Below are 20,221 nucleotides of genomic sequence, written 5' to 3' on the forward strand. Positions count from 1 at the left end.
AGTGTTTCCTCTTGCCCCAGAAGAAATCGACGAGCTTCTTCTGGATCTTGGTGGCAAATGCAGGAGGTGGAGCCAAAATGGCCAACCATACCACAGCATCAAGGCCACCAGTTGGTTTATGACCAGCGCACGGCCCCTGTCGGAAAGCACTCGGAGCAGTCCTGTCCAGCGCCCCAGCCAACTGGTGACTTTCGCCTCCAATTCCTGCCACTTTGCCGGCCAGGCTTCCTCAGTGGGGCTAAGTTGGACTCCCAGATAGAGGAGGTGCGTGTTGCTCCACGCAAAAGGTGTCAACTCCTCTGGCAGTGAGTCGACCCGCCACTGACCCACCAGGAATCTGGAATATTTCTCCCAACTGATCCTTGCGGAGGACATGGGAAAGGTCTGCCGGCAGTCACGCATCCTCCGCAAGTCAATGGGACCTATGATCGTGAGGAGCACGTCATCGGCGTAAGCCAAGAGGACAACCCGCATGGCCAGCCCTTCAACTTCCTGTGAAGCAAGCAAAGGAATGGCTCCACACAGATGGTGTACAATTGGCTGGAAATGAGGCATCCCTGGCGCACTCCTCTCCCAAAGCGAAGGGGCGCCGTCAAGGACCAGTTAACTTTGACCAGACACTCTGCAGCGACGTATAAAAGTCATACCCGGGCCACAAAATGCGGCCCAAGTCTGAATGTGCGCAGAGTCCTGAAAAGGTATTCTTGATCCACCCTGTCGAACGCCTTCTCCTGATCAAGGGAGAGAAAGGCGATCAACAGAGCAATCCTCTGGAAAAGCTGGATCAGGTCTCGGACGAGGAGGATGTTGTCCTGGATGGACCGGCCCGGAATATTGTAGAACTGGTCGGGGTGGATCATGTGGGCCAGCACAGAGCCCAGGCTGGTACTGAGGACGGAGACCGGACTTTAAGCAAGTGGAGATTGCGCCTCTTCAGCAGCAGGATGATGACCGACCTGCACCACGAGAGGGGCATCTCGCCGGTCGCCTGGCTTTCCACCAAGGCCCACACGTAATCGTCCCCCAGAACCCATGCATAATCGTCCCCCAGGACGTCCCAGAACATCCTGAGGAACTCCACGGTCAGCCGATCCAGCCCCAGGGAATTGCCCTTCGAGAGCTGGTGCAGGGCACCAGTCAGCTCTGCCAACGTGAGCGGAGCCTCCAATCCTTTGGCACCGTCCGGGCTGACCTGCGGCAGGTCCTCACACAAAACTCTGCTTGTATCCTCATTGGATGGATCCGGAGAGAATAACACACTGTAATAGGTGCGGACAAGGAGGCCCATTCCCTCCGGATCCGTGATGGAGGATCCGTCATCAGCCAGCAGCTCAATGAGCTGCTTAATGACGCCCCGCCATTTTTCCAGCGAGTAGAAGAAGGGTGAGACGTGGTCCAAATCTTCCAGTATCTGGATCCACGACCTCATGTACACGCCTCGGACTCTACGAGCTGCAGGTTCCTCAGCGCACCCTTCTTCTCTTTGTACACCTGCCACAGGGCCGGGTCCCTGACGTCATGACCGAAGCGGGACTCCAAGTCGAGCATCTCCCTCCCTCAGTGCCCGATCTCGGCTTCCCGCCTCTTGGTTGACACCTTCACGTACCCCTGACAGAAGACACGGATGTGAGTGTTGCCCACATCCTACCATAGCGTCAAGGAGGGGAAGCCCCCCCTGCTTCCTTCTCCAGTCGGCCCAGAATCGATGGAACGAATCCTGGAATTGCTCATCCTCCAGCAATCGGTTGTTAAAGTGCCAGTACGTGGACCCTGCCCTCATGCTGAGTGGAATGAACTCCAACCACACCAGGTGGTTCTGTCCTTGGGCAGCTCCATCTGGACATTGTGTTCTGTCCCAGAGCAGAGTCTTGGGATCCCATGGAAGAAGTGGGAGAAATAGCAATGATGGCAGTTGTTGGCACACCCAATGATTAGAAGGACCTTGGCAGTGTGCATATAGATTTTATAGAATCTCTTCCAACTTCCAGCAGTGGGAATAAATACTGTTTATTCTGGTTGATAACTTCACCAAATGGGTTGAGGCAGTTCCATGTAACGCAGCTACCCACTGAACTATCTCGAAAATCCTGGTGAAGGAGATATTCTCCAGAAGGTGACTACCACGGATCATGGGATCAGATCAGGAAAGACACTTTACTGGAAAGGGAATGCCAGTGACTTTGAAACTGCTGGATATTGAAGGGAAATAGCACATAAATCATAATCCACAGTCCTCAGTAATTGTAGAGCACATGAATAAAACCCATTTGGCCCGTCATTTCTGTGAACACCTGGAAAGCATAAATGGGATTGGACAAAGTCAGCATGGGTTTACGGAAGGGAGATCATGCTTATCAAATCGACTGGAGTTTTTTGAGGCTGTAACTCGTAGAATAGATAAGGATGATAAGGATAATAGATAATAGATAACCAGTGGATGTGGTGTATTTGGATTTTCAGAAGGCTTTTGATAAGGTCCCACGTAAGAGGTTCGTGGGCAAAATTAAAGCACATGGGATTGGGGGTAATATATTGGCATGGAATGAGAATTGGTTTACAGACAGGAAACAGAGAGTAGGAATAAATGGGTGTTTTCCGAGTGGCAGGCAGTGACTAGTGGGGTATGGCAGGGATCAGTGCTTGGGCCCCAGCTATTCACAATATCTATTAATGACTTGGGTGAGGGAACTAAATGTTTCCAAGTTTGCAGACGACACAAAGCTGGAGGAGGGGGGCAGGGGGTGGGGTGCGAGTGATCTGTGAGAAGGATGCAAAGAGGCTTCAATGTGATTTGCACAAGTTGGATGAATGGGCAAATGCATGGCAGATGCAGTATAATGTGGATAAATGTGAAGTAATCCACTTTGGTTGTAATAATAGAAAGGCAGATTATCTGTATGGTGATAGATTGGGTAAGGGGAAGGTGCAACGAGACATGGGTGTCCTTGTGCACCAGTCACTGAAAGCAAGCATTCAGGTGCTGCAAGCAGTTAGGAAGGCAAATGGTATGTTGGCCTTCATTGCAAGAGGATTTGAGTACCGGAGTAAGGATGTCTTACTGCAGACGAGAGTGGTCCTAAAGGAAGGGTGCTAAATTGGGGGAAGGCCAACTATACCAAAATTCGGCAGGAGCTGGGGAATGTAGATTGGGAGCAGCTGTTTGAAGGTAAATCCACTTTTGATATGTGGGAGGCTTTTAAAGGGAGGTTGATTAGCATACAGGAGAGACATGTTCCTGTGAAAATGAGGGGTAGAAATGGCAAGATTAGGGAACCATGGATGACAGATGAAATTGTGAGACTAGCTAAGAGGAAAAAGGAAGCACACATAAGGTCTAGGCGGCTGAAGAAAGACGAAGCTTTGAAAGAATATCGGGATTGTAGGCGCAATCTGAAACGAGGAATTAAGAGGGCTAAAAGGGGTCATGAAATATCTTTAGCAAACAGGGTGAAGGAAAATCCCAAAGCCTTTTATTCATATATAAGGAGCAAGAGGGTAACTAGAGAAAGGATTGGCCCACTCAAGGACAAAGGAGGAAAGTTATGCGTGGAGTCAGAGAAAATGGGTGAGATTCTAAACGAGTACTTTGCATCGGTATTCACCGAGGAGAGGGACATGACGGATGTTGAGGTTAGGGACAGATGTTTGATTACTCTAGGTCAAGTCGGCATAAGGAGGGAGGAAGTGTTGGGTATTCTAAAAGGCATTAAGGTGGACAAGTCCCCAGGTCCGGATGGGATCTATCCCAGGTTACTGTGGGAAGCGAGAGAGGAAATAGTTGGGGCCTTAACAGATATCTTTGCAACATCCTTAAACACGGGTGAGGTCCCGGAGGACTGGAGAATTGCTAATGTTGTCCCCTTGCTTAAGAAGGGTAGCAGGGAAAATCCAGGTAATTATAGACCGGTGAGCCTGACGTCAGTGGTAGGGAAGCTGCTGGAGAAGATACTGAGGGATAGGATCTATTCCCATCTGGAAGAAAATGGGCTTATCAGTGATAGGCAACATGGTTTTGTGCAGGGAAGGTCATGTCTTACCAACTTAATAGAATTCTTTGAGGAAGTGACAAAGTTGATTGATGAGGGAAGGGCTGTAGATGTCATATACATGGACTTCAGTAAGGCGTTTGATAAGGTTCCCCATGGTAGGCTGATGGAGAAAGTGAAGGCGCATGGGGTCCAAGGTGTACTAGCTAGATGGATAAAGAACTGGCTGGGCAACAGGAGACAGAGAGTAGCAGTAGAAGGGAGTTTCTCAAAATGGAGACGTGTGACCAGTGGTGTTCCACAGGGATCCGTGCTGGGACCACTGTTGTTTGTGATATACATAAATGATTTGGAGGAAAGTATAGGTGGTCTGATTAGCAAGTTTGCAGACGACACTAAGATTGGTGGAGTAGCAGATACTGAAGGGGACTGTCAGAGAATACAGCAGAATATAGATAGACTGGAGAGTTGGGCAGAGAAATGGCAGATGGAGTTCAATCAGGGCAAATGCGAGGTGATGAATTTTGGAAGATCCAATTCAAGAGTGAACTATACAGTAAATGGAAAAGTCCTGGGGAAAATTGATGTACAGAGAGATTTGGGTGTTCAGGTCCATTGTTCCCTGAAGGTGGCAACGCAGGTCAATAGAGTGGTCAAGAAGGCATACGGCATGCTTTCCTTCATCGGACGGGGTATTGAGTACAAGAGTTGGCAGGTCATGTTACAGTTGTATAGGACTTTGGTTCGGCCACATTTGGAATACTGCGTGCAGTTCTGGTCGCCACATTACCAAAAGGATGTGGATGCTTTGGAGAGGGTGCAGAGGAGGTTCACCAGGATGTTGCCTGGTATGGAGGGCGCTAGCTATGAAGAGAGGTTGAGTAGATTAGGATTATTTTCATTAGAAAGACGGAGGTTGAGGGGGGACCTGATTGAGGTGTACAAAATCATGAGAGGTGTAGACAGGGTGGATAGCAAGAAGCTTTTTCCCAGAATGGGGGATTCAATTACAAGGGGACACGAGTTCAAAGTGAAAGGGGAAAAGTTTAGGGGGGATATGAGTGGAAAGTTCTTTACGCAGAGGGTGGTGGGTGCATGGAATGCATTACCAGCGGAGGTGGTAGACGCGGGCACGATAGCGTCTTTTAAGATGTATCTAGACAGATACATGAATGGGCAGGAAGTAAAGAGATACAGACCCTTAGAAAATAGGCGACAGGTTTAGATAGAGGATTTGGATCGGCGTCGGCTTGGAGGGCCGAAGGGCCTGTTCCTGTGCTGTAATTTTCTTTGTTCTTTGTTCTTTGTTCTTTATACAGGGCCTTGGTGAGACCACGTCTGGAGTATATTGTGCAGTTTTGGTCTCCTCATCTGAGGAAGATGTTCTTGCCATGGAGGGAGTGCAAAGAAGATTTACTAGGCTGATTCCTGGAATGGCAGGATTGACGTATGATGAGAGAATGGATCGACTAGGCCTATATTCACTAGAGTTTAGAAGAATGAGAGGGGATCTCATAGAAACCTATAAAATTCTAACAGGACTAGACAGGCTCGATGCAGGTAGGATGTTCCTGATGGCTGGGGAGTCCAGAACCAGGGGTCACAGTCTCAGGATATGGAGTATGGCATTTAGAACCGAGATGAGGAGAAATTTCTTCACTCAGAGGGTGGTGAACCTGTGGAATTCTCTACCGCAGAAGGCAATGGAGGCCAAGTCATTAAAATATATTCAAGAAGGAGAAAAATATATTTCTGAATGCCAAAGGGATCAAGGGATATGGAGAGAAAGTGGGAACAGGAAACTGAATTAAACTATCAGCCATGATCTTTTTTGAATGGCGGAGCAGGCCTGAAGGGCCGAATGGCCTATTCCTGCTCCTATTTTCTATGTTTCTATGTGCTGGTTCTCAGAATGAGCAATTCAGAGTGTGCCACACTCCCGCCTTCTCCCCGTAGCCCTGCACATTCTTCCTTTTCAGACAATAATAAAAAGGCAGTGGAAGCAGAGTCCTTAAATATTTTTAAGGCAGAGGGAGATAGATTCTTGATAAGGAAGAGGGAGAAAGGTTCTCAGACGGAGGTGGGAATGTGGAGTCGTGGTTACAATCAGATCAGCCATGATCTTATTGAATAGTGCAGCAGGCTCGAGGGGCCGAGTGGCCTCCTCCTGCTCCTAATTCCTATGTTCGGATGCTTGTATCTGTTTCCACCACACTCTCAGACAGTGCATTTCAGATTCTAACCACTCGCTGTGTGAAAAGGTTTTCTTCATGTCTCCATTGCTTCTTTTGCCGATTATCTTAAATCTGTGCCCTCTGGTTCTCGATCCTTCCTTCAGTGGGAACAGTTTCTCTCTATCTGCTCTGTCCAGACCTCTCATGATTTTGAATACCTCGATCAAATCCCCTCTCAGCCCCAGCTTCTCCAATCTATCTACATAACTGAAGTTCCTCGTTCCTGGAACTATTCTTGTGAATCTTTTCTGCACCCTCTCTAATGCCTTCACATCCTTCCTTTCGTGTGGTGCTCAGAACTGGATGCAATGCTCCAGTTGACGATGAACCGGTGTTTTATACATGTTTAACATAACTTCCTTGCTTTTGTACTCTGTGCCCTTACTGATAAAACTTAGGATGATGTCTGCTTTATTAACCACCCTCACAACCTGTCCTGCCACTGCACTGATTTACACACATATACACCCAGGTCCCTCTGTTACTGCACCCACTTTAGAATCTTACCCTTTATTTTATATTGTTTCTCCACATTCTTTCTACCGAAATAAATCACTTCACACATTTCTACATTAAATTTCATCTGCCACTTGTCTGCCCATTCCACCAACCTGTCTATGTGCTTTGGAAGTTCTACACTATCCTCCTCACAATTCACAATGCTTCCAATGTGATCACAAATGACAGAATCTGCCCACACTGACAGTGAGTGAACTACACAGCACATTCAGACAGACCCGAACCACATCCCTATCCTATTAAATGATGCACGAACTTTGTTTCTCAGTGAAATCAGTAATAATCAACATCACAGGAACCAGCTCGGAAATTATTTTCGAGAAACACAATTTAACTTCAAGCACGAATGCCCAGCAAGCTGTACAAAGAATGTTACTGTTTATAAAGCAGCAAAGCAGTGAACTGCATTAGGCCCAGGATAGTTTAACTACTTAGTAAAGGGTGCCCTCTATTGACTGTCATCACTGTCACATACACAGAATACACTGAACCATTAGTCATACTCAAGTATGGTCGACAGGAGTTTATAATCCACCAGGGCCCTGAGCAGACATTTGCTTCCAGGTGTCTCTTGGTCTGTTGCTCTGGAATGTTGGATGTGGGAGATACACACAAGGATTTAGGAAAGCATATAACAAGAAAAGGCCATTCTGCTCATCAAGCCTGCTCCTTTCACTGACAAGGTACAAATCTTCCCTGTTCTCGATTATATTCCCACTGAATCTCAGAAGAGAAGTTTCTGTGTAAATACACTTTGATTGCCAAACATAATCAAACAAAATTAGAGAATAGTAATTCATCTTCCCATTTTCACCCCTGGATTGCTATCCTCGAGGGATCAATTTCCTCTTTGGAATATGTTAACAGACCTCATTATCTCAAACTGATATGGTTGTACAAAATGTACCATCCTGGATCAATGGTTTAATTGAAATTAATTTTCAATGTGTGTGTGTTCTGTGCAAATAATTCTTCACAAATCAAATTAACAATAGCATCAAATTAATCACCTCAATTGCTCCAAGGTTAAACAGGTTGACAGTGTTTGGCAACAGGCTATTCAATCATGGGGGCATCACAGGAAACCTGATTCTGTAATAATCTGACATCCCTACATACAGACTTTCTAGTGAGTAACATGTACAGTGATTGGAAACTGACACTTTAATTTAATTCAAGTTAGTTTAGAGTTACAGCACTGAAACAGGCCCTTCGGCCCACCGAGTCTGTGCCGACCATCAAGCACCCATTTATACTAATCCTACACTAATTCCATATTCCTACCACATCCCCACCTGTCCCTATATTTCCCTACCACCTACCTATACTAGGGGCAATTTATAATGGCCAATTAACCTATCAACCTGCAAGTCTTTGACATGTGGGAGGAAACCGGAGCACCCGGAGGAAACCCACGCAGACACAGGGAGAACTTGCAAACTCCACACAGGCAGTGCCCAGAATTGAACCTGGGTCGTTGGAGCTGTGAGGCTGCGGTGCTAACCACTGCGCCACTGTGCCGCCCCAAGTTTTTATATAAAACTCACAAACTCCTGTTAAAATGCATTTGTGAAGTTACCAAATATTGTCTTGTATTCCTCTGAGTTTAGAAAGTTGAACAGATGATTTAATTAAGGTGCTTAAAGTAATAAAAGGATTTGATAGGTTTGATAAGAGAAGTTATTTTATCAAGTTCGGGAATCCACAACAAGGTGACATAATCCTAAAATTAGAAGATTCGAAATCAGGAAGTACTTCTTCACACAAAGGGTGGTGGAAATTGGAATTCTCTCCTCTAAAACATTGGAGATGTTGGTCAATTGACATTTTAAAGGCAGAGATTGACTGATATTTATTAGATAAGAATAACAAGGAATATGGATCAAAGGCAGGTAACTGGAGTACAGATCAGACATGATTGAACTGAATGATGGAACAGTCTTGAAGGGGCTGAATGGCCTACCCCTGTTCCTATATTCTACATAGCAGAGTAACAGTTAAGTGCTCATTTGGAGGCTCATATCTGGGGCTTTGTTCTTTGCTGGGTTTCTGCTTCTGTGTTTACTTCCCGAGATAATAAACACAAAACACAACTTCACAAATTGAGTCAGAAGCAGCATCTTCAGCTACAGATGAAAGTTGATTTTCGCTGCCAGTTCAAAGTGCAGCACATTAGGGTCATTACAGTCGTAACCTTGGAGCGACTTCCAATTTCCACCAGCTGCTCCTGAGGAGTATCGATAAGAGGGAGACGGACAAGTCCCCACCCTCCCCCGCTCTCCTCCACATGTCGGGGGTGGGGAATAGGTGCTTAACCGTGGTTGCAGCAGGGGGGCTAAATTTTGCTCAGGGTGGGAATACGACATTATTCCCGACTGTCCGATTCTGCTCCCTTTCCCAGACCATGGTGCCATTGACAGGAAACACTGGGTCACTAAACACTGGGCGGACACATACAGCAATTTTACAGAATAAAAATTGGGTCACACTCACATTCACCTGTGTCTAAAGAATATTCTTGGTCTGATGTTGGATATTGAATCATCAGGTAACAGAAATAGGTCCTTGGTATTTATTCTGGAAAAAGTAAATCCCAACAATTACTTCCAATTAAATTATGACAAGAGCGAGAGGCCACACATTCAAACTAGTTAAAGGCAGCTTCAGGACTAATATCAAGGAGTCTTTCTTCACATCAGAGTGACTAATCATGGAATGGATTCCCAGATAAAGTAATGGAAATGAAAGTCATGGAAGAACCAGCTGGATGCTGCATTGGGGAGACTTTAGAGTCATCATCAATGGAGGAGTTAAGGTGGGCCGAATGGCCTTCCTCTTCCATTAATATCTTGTAATATATAGAGGAAAGGGGCAATGTCTGTCATCGTAAATGAAAGAACTGGATATTGAGGATTAGTGACTTGTTGAAACTGAAGTGTTCACACTCTTTGTTTCAGAGACAGGATCAGTGACACCTACAATGAGATTTTTCTCAGCAATTTACCGAGACCTCAATATGCTGAGGAAATCTGTCCGAGTGTGGCACTGGGTACAGAAATTTAAAGTGAAATATAACCATTATTTCAGAACATCAGGAAATCCTTTTAAAAGTGATTCATTATCTTCACAAAGACTGCTGTGATGAACCAGTTCTCTGAGGAAGATCTTAATGTGTGTGATGTTTCAAAACATTGGCTTCAAACAGAGACTAGAAACATGCTTTCCTGCCCTCTGTCAGAATAGCTACAGTGATAAACCTGGGCCTAGGAATTCAGGTGCACCTATTTTTGGGAATGTGAACAATGATCCCAGTACCTGAATGGTGAAGTCCACGGCACCACCAACACTGGGTCACTGATCTCATTTCCATTGGGCTGGTGAGTTGTGGACAGCAACAGGTTTCTCTTTCTGAGGTCTGGTCTGCACTTTGGGCCACCAGACAATCCAGTAGAAATGAGGAACTCACCACAGGAGGAAAAGTGGAGGTGGAATGGCACTGTGATACTTTGAGGAATGGCTGAACGTGTGAGAGAGCGTGCACCAAGCTTTTCTGATGATGTGTTACAGGTCTTGGTGGAAGAAGTGGAAAGAAGGAGAAACACCCAGTATCCACTGAGAGGCAGGAACTCCTCCAGATAGATGATCAAGAGACAGTGTGAAGAAGTAATAGCAGAGCTCAATGTCAGGAGTGTTGCTCCAAGAACAAGGATGCAGGAAGAAGTTTAATGATCTGACACGAGTTGTCAAGGTGACTGAGTTCATCTTCAAATGGCAGATCCTACCAACTGCATCACTAACCTCATCCATTGCTCAATTCACCAAACCCACATCACCCAGCCACCAACAGTCTCTATAAATCAGTATTCAACCCTTCAATTCATAGGATTTACCTCACCCTCACACACTTAGCATTACTGCCAACCTTGTACCAACAACTCACAGCTAGCACACAGCTATTCAACCATGACAGCCACATCAAACATATTACAGGACACTCACTCTCACACTTCTCTCTTTCTTATAGGAGAAGGTGGTTCATAATAGAGGCAACAAGAAGGAACTGGAGGCGGACAAGCAGATCTGCAGATTTTAACCCTCACGGAGGAGACAGTGCTGGTCAATATGGGAAGGGGCATCGCTGAGGCTATGGACACTGGTGGGGCTGGAGAGATCGATGATAAGGTTGTCTGTATACCTTATCCTCCTTCTCTCATCACACAATCTCTTCAGACTCTCAAGCTGCAGACGGTGTAAACATGCACTTCTTACTTTCTCCTCTCCCCTCACCACAACCCAATCCTTGTCCATATTCATTTCAGGTACCCGAAAACTGGGAGCTTCCCAGTCAGGGAGGAAGAGGCAGAAAACAAGGAAGATAAAGAGACACCATCACTCAATCTTACACTTACAGCCACCAGTATTTTAGAGGCTAAGATAGAGGAGGGATCCAGATAGACTGATTTATAGTGAGAGTTTCTGCCAGGTTAACAGTGTCTTAAAGGGACACGGTCTCTTTAATTACTCTTACTATTAACCATTTCAGCACTGAAATGTTTCTGCCTCCACCACCCTTTCAGACAGTGAGTTCCAGACCCCCACCACCCTCTGGGTGAAAAAATTACTCCTCAACTCACCTCTAATCCTTCCACCAATTACTTTAAGTCTATGCCTCCTGGTTATTGACCTCTCTGCTGAGGGAAATAGGTCCTTCCTATTCACTCTATCTTGGCCCCTCATAATTTTATACACCTCAATTAAACCTCCCCTCAGCCTCCTCTGTTTCAAAGATTATAACCCCAGCCAATCCAATCTTTCCTCATAGCTGAAATTCTCCATTCCTGGTAACATCCTTGTAAATCTCCTCTGTACCCTCTCTTGTGTGATCACATTCTTCCTGTAATGTGGTGACCAGAACTGTACACAGTACTCTAGCTGTGGTCTAACGATCCACTGATTTAAGGTGATTGGTGGAAGGATTAGAGAGGACATGAGGAAACACATTTTCACCCAGAGGGTGGTGGGTATCTGGAATTCACTGCCTGGATCGGTGGTGAAGGCAGAAACCCTCAACTCATTGAAAAGGTACCTGGACCTGCACCTGAAGTGCTGTAACCTGCCAGGTTATGGACCAGGTGCCGGAAGGTGGGATTAGAATGGGCAGCTTGTTTGTTCAGCCAGCGCAGCCACGATGGGCTGAATGGCCTCTTTCTGTGCCGTAACCTTTCTCTGGTTCTAACTAGTGTTTTATACAGTTCCAGAATAACCGCTTTGCTCTTATAGTCTAGGCTCAGCTAATAATGGAAAGTATTCCATATGCCTTTTTGACCACCTTTTCTACCTGTCCTGCTACTTTCAGGGAGCTGTGCAGATAAACTCCAAGTTCCCTCTATTCCTCTACACTTCTCAGAATCCTCCATTTATTGTATATTCATTTACCTGGTTTGTCCTGCCCAAATTCATTCCCTCTCACTTCTCTGGATTAAGTTCCATTTGCCATTTTTCTGCTCACCTGACCAGTCCATTGATATCTTCCTGCAGTCTACAGCTTTCTTCCTCACTATCCACCACACGGACAATCTTTGCATCATCTGCAATCTTTTTAATCATGCCCCTACATTGAAGTTTAAATCACTGATATATACACAAATAGTGAGGGACCCAGTACTGAGACCTGTGGAACCCACTGGAAAGAAACTTCCAGTCACTAAAACACCTGCCAACCAGAATCCTTTGCTTCCTGTCACTGATCCAATTTCCCACTTTCCCTTGGATCCCATGGGCTTTTAATTTTCTGAACAGTCTGCCATGTGGAACCTTATCAAAAGCCTTGCTAAACTCCATGTAGACTGCATCAAACATGCTGCCCTCATTGACGCTCCTTGTAACCTCCTCAAAAAATTCAATCAACTTAATCAGACATGACCTTCCCTTAACAAATCCAAGATCACTGTCCTGGATCAATCTGTGCCTCTCTAAATGATGATTTATATGGTCTATCAGAATGTTTCCAATAATCTTCCCACCACTGCAGTTAGGCAGACTGGCCTGTAATTGCTCGGGTTTTCCCTTCCTTGTGCTGTGCTAGATATTATTTGCTCTTTGACAGGATGTAGAATAGATTGGTTAAAATGTTACCTTGATTTCACTAAGTAGTGAGAATCGATGCAAGGTTAAGGGGTATAAAAGTGCTACTCACTTTCGGTGAGGTGATGACAACACATTAAGGTCACTAAAGACTGTTGTAATTCTGTGAAATTGTTGTAATTCTGTAATTCAGTTGAAATCCCCCACTATTACTGTTTAATTGTTTTTGCAGTTCTGAAATTTATCTACATATTTGCTCTTCTCTCCCCTTCTAACAGTTTCAGGGTCTATAGCACACTCCCAGTAGTGTGATTGCCCCTGTTTTGTTCTTCAGTTCAACCCATATGGCAACATTTGTTTATCCTTCTACCATATCTTCTCTCCTCACAGCTATAATTGTTTCTTTAATCAATATTGCAACTCACCCCCTCCTGAGATATCCCCATCTCTGTCTCGTCTGAAAACCCTGTAACTAGGAATGTTGAGCTGCCATTCCTGCCCTTCTTTCAGCCATGTCTCAGTAATCGCTAAAATATCATACTGCCATGTGTCAATCTGTGCTCTCAGCTCATCAGCCTTATTTCCTCAACTTGGATTATTTAGCTCTGTCAAACTCCCTTGTTTATTTTCTAACCTTCGTTTTCTCTGCCTTCCAAAGACGCTGACTAATTTACTGCCTTCCATTTCCAACTTTTCTTCTCTCTCTTCTGAATCTACTCTCAGGTTCCCATCCCTGTGCTCAGCTAGTTTAAACTCTCCCCAACAGCACGAGTAAAACTCACTGCGAGGATATTGGTCCCGGCCCTGTTGATTTGCAAACAGTCCGTCTTGTACAGGTCCCACCTCCTCCAGAAGCAGTCCCAAAGCCTCAGGAATCTAAAGCCCTCCCTCCTGCATAATCTCTCCAGCTCTATGTATTCATCAGCTCTATCTTCCTATTTCTGTACTCACTAACACGTGGCACTGGGAGTAATCTAAAGATTAATACTTTTGAGGTTCTGCTTTTCAATCTCCCTCCTAGCTGCCTAAATTCTGCCTCAGGACCTCATCCCTCCTTCTGCCTCTGTCATTGGTGCCAATATGGACCACGACCTCTGGCTGTTCACTCTCCCCTGTCAGAATGTCCTGCTGACGCTCAGTGATATCCTTGTCCCTGGCACCAGGGAGGCAACATACCATCATGGTAACACCTCTGCAGTCACAGAAGCACCTGTCTATTCTCCTCACTATCGAAGTCCCTCCCACTATTGCTCTTCAACTCTTCTTCCTCCCTCCCTGTACAGCTGAGAAACCCATGGTGCTGTGGACTTGGCTCTGCCTGCACTCCCCAGTGGAACCATCACTCTGACCAGTATTCAGAACTGAATACCAGTTAGAGATTGAGACGCACTCATGGGATCACTGTCCTGCATGCCTGGTCCTCCTTGTTCTTCTGGCCCTCACCCATTCCCCCTCTGCCAGCACATTTTTAAACTGCAGGGTGACCACCTCCAGAAAGCTCTCAGCCTCGTGGACGCTGCATAGTGACTCCAGTCAGTGCTCAAACTCCGAAACCCAGAGCTCGAGCTGCTGTAACCGGTGACACTTCCTGTACATGTGGTCATCCAGGTCATGAGAAGTGTCCAGGATTTCCCACATGACACAGGATGTGTATTCCACGGGGCTGAGGTTCCCTGCCATGTTTTACTTTCTAGACTATTATCTAGAAACACTTAGAGCTGATCACCAGGTCTCGCTGTCTCCCGCTCCATCACTCAGCCTGCTCCGTGTTTTGCAAAAGATCAGAACAGAATCTCTTCAGTCATTGCACTGAATTCTCTCAATCCCCAATTCTCCGAGTTAGGTATCTGTTGAAGCAGTACTCCATCAAGCTGGACTTGGTGCTGGGCTGCTGGGTGAGCCTGCAAGCCCCTTTGAGCACTGGCATCCACAGCCATGATGGCAGCAGTCTGAGCCTGTGTGGCAGCAAGCTCAGATTACAATACCACAGTCTGAGCTTCCACTGGAGCACTCAGACATTGGGGTGGCCTCTACTTGTACTGCAATTCACTCATCCATGTCTCTGATACTCTGGAAATGTTAATCTGCTCACTTGTGTTTATATTATTCAAATCATCAGAGGAATTTGTAACAGCAATATAATCATGGAGCTTCAGAGGGCAATATAACCATTGAAACAGGATGATTTGAAGGGATAGAGAGGAATAAAGAGCCTTTGCTGGCTCCATGTGGTTATTCTGATATCACTTTTATGGATCTTTGATGTCCTCTGATTCAGTGGCAGTATGAATGGAATGTAGATGTAGATAAAGTAGAATTAGGATAAGACTTGTGAGTTAAACACTGCATGTTGTATTCATACTGGATTGTGAAGTGTGATGTTCCTGAGTACACAGACTGGATTGTGAAGTGTGATCTACCTGAGTACACAGACAGGACTGTGAAGCGTGATGTTCCTGAGTACACAGACTGGATTGTGAAGTGTGATGTATCTGAGTACACAGACTGGATTGTGAAGTGTGATGTTCCTGAGTACACAGACTGGATTGTGAAGTGTGATGTTCCTGAGTACACAGACTGGATTGTGAAGTGTGATGTACCTGAGTACACAGACTGGATTGTGAAGTGTGATGTCACTGAGTACACAGAATGGATTGTGAAGTGTGATGTACCTGAGTACACAGAATGGATTGTGAAGTGTGATGTTCCTGAGTACACAGACTGGATTGTGAAGTGTGATGTACCTGAGTACACAGACTGGATTGTGAAGTGTGATGTCACTGAGTACACAGAATGGATTGTGAAGTGTGATGTACCTGAGTACACAGAATGGATTGTGAAGTGTGATGTACCTGAGGACACAGAATGGATTGTGAAGTGTGATGTACCTGAGTACACAGACCGGATTGTGAAGTGTGATGTACCTGAGTACACAGACTGGATTGTGAAGTGTGATCTACCTGAGTACACAGACAGGACTGTGAAGCGTGATGTTCCTGAGTACACAGACTGGATTGTGAAGTGTGATGTACCTGAGTACACAGACTGGATTGTGAAGTGTGATGTTCCTGAGTACACAGACTGGATTGTGAAGTGTGATGTACCTGAGTACACAGACTGGATTGTGAAGTGTGATGTCACTGAGTACACAGAATGGATTGTGAAGTGTGATGTACCTGAGTACACAGAATGGATTGTGAAGTGTGATGTACCTGAGGACACAGAATGGATTGTGAAGTGTGATGTACCTGAGTACACAGACCGGATTGTGAAGTGTGATGTATCGGAGTACACAGATTGGATTGTGAAGTGTGATGTACCTGAGTACACAGAATGGATTGTGAAGTGTGATGTACCTGAGGACACAGACCGGATTGTGAAGTGTGATGTATCTGAGTACACAGATTGGATTGTGAAGGGTGATGTACCCGAGTACACAGACTGGATTGTGAAGTGTGATGTAACTGAGTACACAGACAGGACTGTGAAGCGTGATGTTCCTGAGTACACAGACTGGATTGTGAAGTGTGATGTACCTGAGTACACAGACTGGATTGTGAAGTGTGATGTTCCTGAGTACACAGACTGGATTGTGAAGTGTGATGTACCTGAGTACACAGACTGCATTGTGAAGTGTGATCTACCTGAGTACACAGACAGGACTGTGAAGCGTGATGTTCCTGAGTACACAGACTGGATTGTGAAGTGTGATGTACCTGAGTACACAGACTGGATTGTGAAGTGTGATCTACCTGAGTACACAGACAGGACTGTGAAGCGTGATGTTCCTGAGTACACAGACTGGATTGTGAAGTGTGATGTACCTGAGTACACAGACTGGATTGTGAAGTGTGATGTTCCTGAGTACACAGACTGGATTGTGAAGTGTGATGTACCTGAGTACACAGACTGGATTGTGAAGTGTGATGTTCCTGAGTACACAGACTGGATTGTGAAGTGTGATGTACCTGAGTACACAGACTGGATTGTGAAGTGTGATGTCACTGAGTACACAGACTGGATTGTGAAGTGTGATGTCACTGAGTACACAGAATGGATTGTGAAGTGTGATGTACCTGAGTACACAGAATGGATTGTGAAGTGTGATGTACCTGAGGACACAGAATGGATTGTGAAGTGTGATGTACCTGAGTACACAGACCGGATTGTGAAGTGTGATGTACCTGAGTACACAGACTGGATTGTGAAGTGTGATCTACCTGAGTACACAGACAGGACTGTGAAGCGTGATGTTCCTGAGTACACAGACTGGATTGTGAAGTGTGATGTACCTGAGTACACAGACTGGATTGTGAAGTGTGATGTTCCTGAGTACACAGACTGGATTGTGAAGTGTGATGTACCTGAGTACACAGACTGGATTGTGAAGTGTGATGTCACTGAGTACACAGAATGGATTGTGAAGTGTGATGTACCTGAGTACACAGAATGGATTGTGAAGTGTGATGTACCTGAGGACACAGAATGGATTGTGAAGTGTGATGTACCTGAGTACACAGACCGGATTGTGAAGTGTGATGTATCGGAGTACACAGATTGGATTGTGAAGTGTGATGTACCTGAGGACACAGACCGGATTGTGAAGTGTGATGTATCTGAGTACACAGATTGGATTGTGAAGGGTGATGTACCCGAGTACACAGACTGGATTGTGAAGTGTGATGTAACTGAGTACACAGACAGGACTGTGAAGCGTGATGTTCCTGAGTACACAGACTGGATTGTGAAGTGTGATGTACCTGAGTACACAGACTGGATTGTGAAGTGTGATGTTCCTGAGTACACAGACTGGATTGTGAAGTGTGATGTACCTGAGTACACAGACTGGATTGTGAAGTGTGATCTACCTGAGTACACAGACAGGACTGTGAAGCGTGATGTTCCTGAGTACACAGACTGGATTGTGAAGTGTGATGTACCTGAGTACACAGACTGGATTGTGAAGTGTGATCTACCTGAGTACACAGACAGGACTGTGAAGCGTGATGTTCCTGAGTACACAGACTGGATTGTGAAGTGTGATGTACCTGAGTACACAGACTGGATTGTGAAGTGTGATGTTCCTGAGTAAACAGACTGGATTGTGAAGTGTGATCTACCTGAGTACACAGACAGGACTGTGAAGCGTGATGTTCCTGAGTACACAGACTGGATTGTGAAGTGTGATGTACCTGAGTACACAGACTGGATTGTGAAGTGTGATGTTCCTGAGTACACAGACTGGATTGTGAAGTGTGATGTACCTGAGTACACAGACTGGATTGTGAAGTGTGATGTCACTGAGTACACAGAATGGATTGTGAAGTGTGATATACCTGAGTACACAGAATGGATTGTAAAGTGTGATGTACCTGAGGACACAGAATGGATTGTGAAGTGTGATGTACCTGAGTACACAGACCGGATTGTGAAGTGTGATGTATCGGAGTACACAGATTGGATTGTGAAGGGTGATGTACCCGAGTACACAGACTGGATTGTGAAGTGTGATGTACCTGAGTACACAGAATGGATTGTGAAGTGTGATGTACCTGAGTACACAGACCGGATTGTGAAGTGTGATGTATCTGAGTAAACAGACTGGATTGAGAAGTGTGATGTATCTGAGTACACAGAATGGATTGTGAAGTGTGACGTATCTGAGTACACAGAATGGATTGTGAAGTGTGATGTACCTGAGTACACAGACCGGATTGTGAAGTGTGATCTACCTGAGTACACAGAATGGATTGTGAAGTGTGATGTACCTGAGTACACAGACCGGATTGTGAAGTGTGATGTACCTGAGTACACAGACTGAATTGTGAAGTGTGATGTATCTGAGGACACAGAATGGATTGTGAAGTGTGATGTATCTGAGTACACAGAATGGATTGTGAAGTGTGATGTACCTGAGTACACAGACCGGATTGTGAAGTGTGATGTACCTGAGTACACAGACTGGATTGTGAAGTGTGATGTATCTGAGTACACAGAATGGATTGTGAAGTGTGATGTATCTGAGTACACAGAATGGATTGTGAAGTGTGATGTACCTGAGTACACAGACCGGATTGTGAAGTGTGATGTACCTGAGTACACAGAATGGATTGTGAAGTGTGATGTATCTGAGTACACAGAATGGATTGTGAAGTGTGATGTACCTGAGTACACAGACCGGATTGTGAAGTGTGATGTATCTGAGTACACAGATTGGATTGTGAAGTGTGATGTACCTGTGTACACAGATTGGATTGTGAAGTGTGATGTACCTGTGTACACAGACTGGATTGTGAAGTGTGATGTATCTGAGTACACAGAATGGATTGTGAAGTGTGATGTACCTGAGTACACAGACCGGATTGTTAAGTGTGATGTACCTGAGTACACAGAATGGATTGTGAAGTGTGATGTACCTGAGTACACAGACAGGATTGTGAAGTGTGATGTACCTGAGTACACAGCCCGGATTGTGAAGAGTGATGTACCTGAGTACACAGACTGGATTGTGAAGTGTGATGTACCTGAGTACACAGACTGGATTGTGAAGTGTGATGTACCTGAGTACATAGCCCGGATTGTGAAGAGTGATGTACCTGTGTACACAGACTGGATTACGAAGTGTGATGTACCTGAGTACACAGACTGGATTGCGAAGTGTGATGTACCTGTGTACACAGACTGGATTGCGAAGAGTGATGTAACTGAGTACACAGTCTGGTTTGTGAAGTGTTATATACCTGATTACACAGACTGGATTGTGAAGTGTGATGTACCTGAGTACAAAGACTGGATTGTGAAGGGTGATGTTCCTGAGTACACAGAATGGATTGTGAAGTGTGATGTATCTGAGTACACAGACTGGATTGTGAAGTGTGATGTACCTGAGTACACAGACTGGATTGTGAAGTGTGATGTACCTGAGTACACGGACTGGATTGTGAAGTGTGATGTATCGGAGTACACAGACTGGACTGTGAAGTGTGATATACCTGAGTACACAGACTGGATTGTGAAGTGTGATATACCTGAGTACACAGACTGGATTGTGAAGTGTGATGTACCTGAGTACACGGACTGGATTGTGAAGTGTGATGTACCTGATTACACAGAGTGGATTCTGAAGTGTGATGTACCTGAGAACACGGACTGGGTTGTGAAGTGTGATGTACCTGAGTACACAGACTGGATTGTGAAGTGTGATGTACCTGAGTACACAGACTGGATTGTGAAGTGTGATGTACCTGAGTACACAGACGTGATTGTGAAGTGTGATGTACCTGAGTACACAGACTGGATTGTGAAGTGTGATGTACCTGAGAACACGGACTGGATTGTGAAGTGTGATGTACCTGAGTACACAGAGTGGATTGTGAAGTGTGATGTACCTGAGTACAC

General features: G+C 45.3%; 1 protein-coding gene across 2 annotated transcripts in view; it reads right to left on the reverse strand.

Moving 5' to 3' along the window:
• LOC137373124 (ral guanine nucleotide dissociation stimulator-like 1) overlaps window positions 1-20,221 on the reverse strand; it is a 207,154-nt gene that overhangs the window by 94,974 nt on the left and 91,959 nt on the right. Inside the window, exon 1 of one of the 2 annotated variants that reach the window (XR_010975594.1) lies at window positions 9,233-9,281. The exons of the other annotated variant lie outside the window; for it this stretch is intronic. The gene's annotated coding sequence lies outside the window, so the exon portion shown is untranslated. Of the gene's footprint in view, window positions 1-9,232; window positions 9,282-20,221 lie in introns of those variants that run through there. 2 annotated transcript variants of the gene reach the window in all.

The sequence above is a fragment of the Heterodontus francisci genome, chromosome 8 (genome assembly GCF_036365525.1).
Source record: "Heterodontus francisci isolate sHetFra1 chromosome 8, sHetFra1.hap1, whole genome shotgun sequence".
NCBI classification, from domain to species: Eukaryota; Metazoa; Chordata; class Chondrichthyes; order Heterodontiformes; family Heterodontidae; genus Heterodontus; species Heterodontus francisci.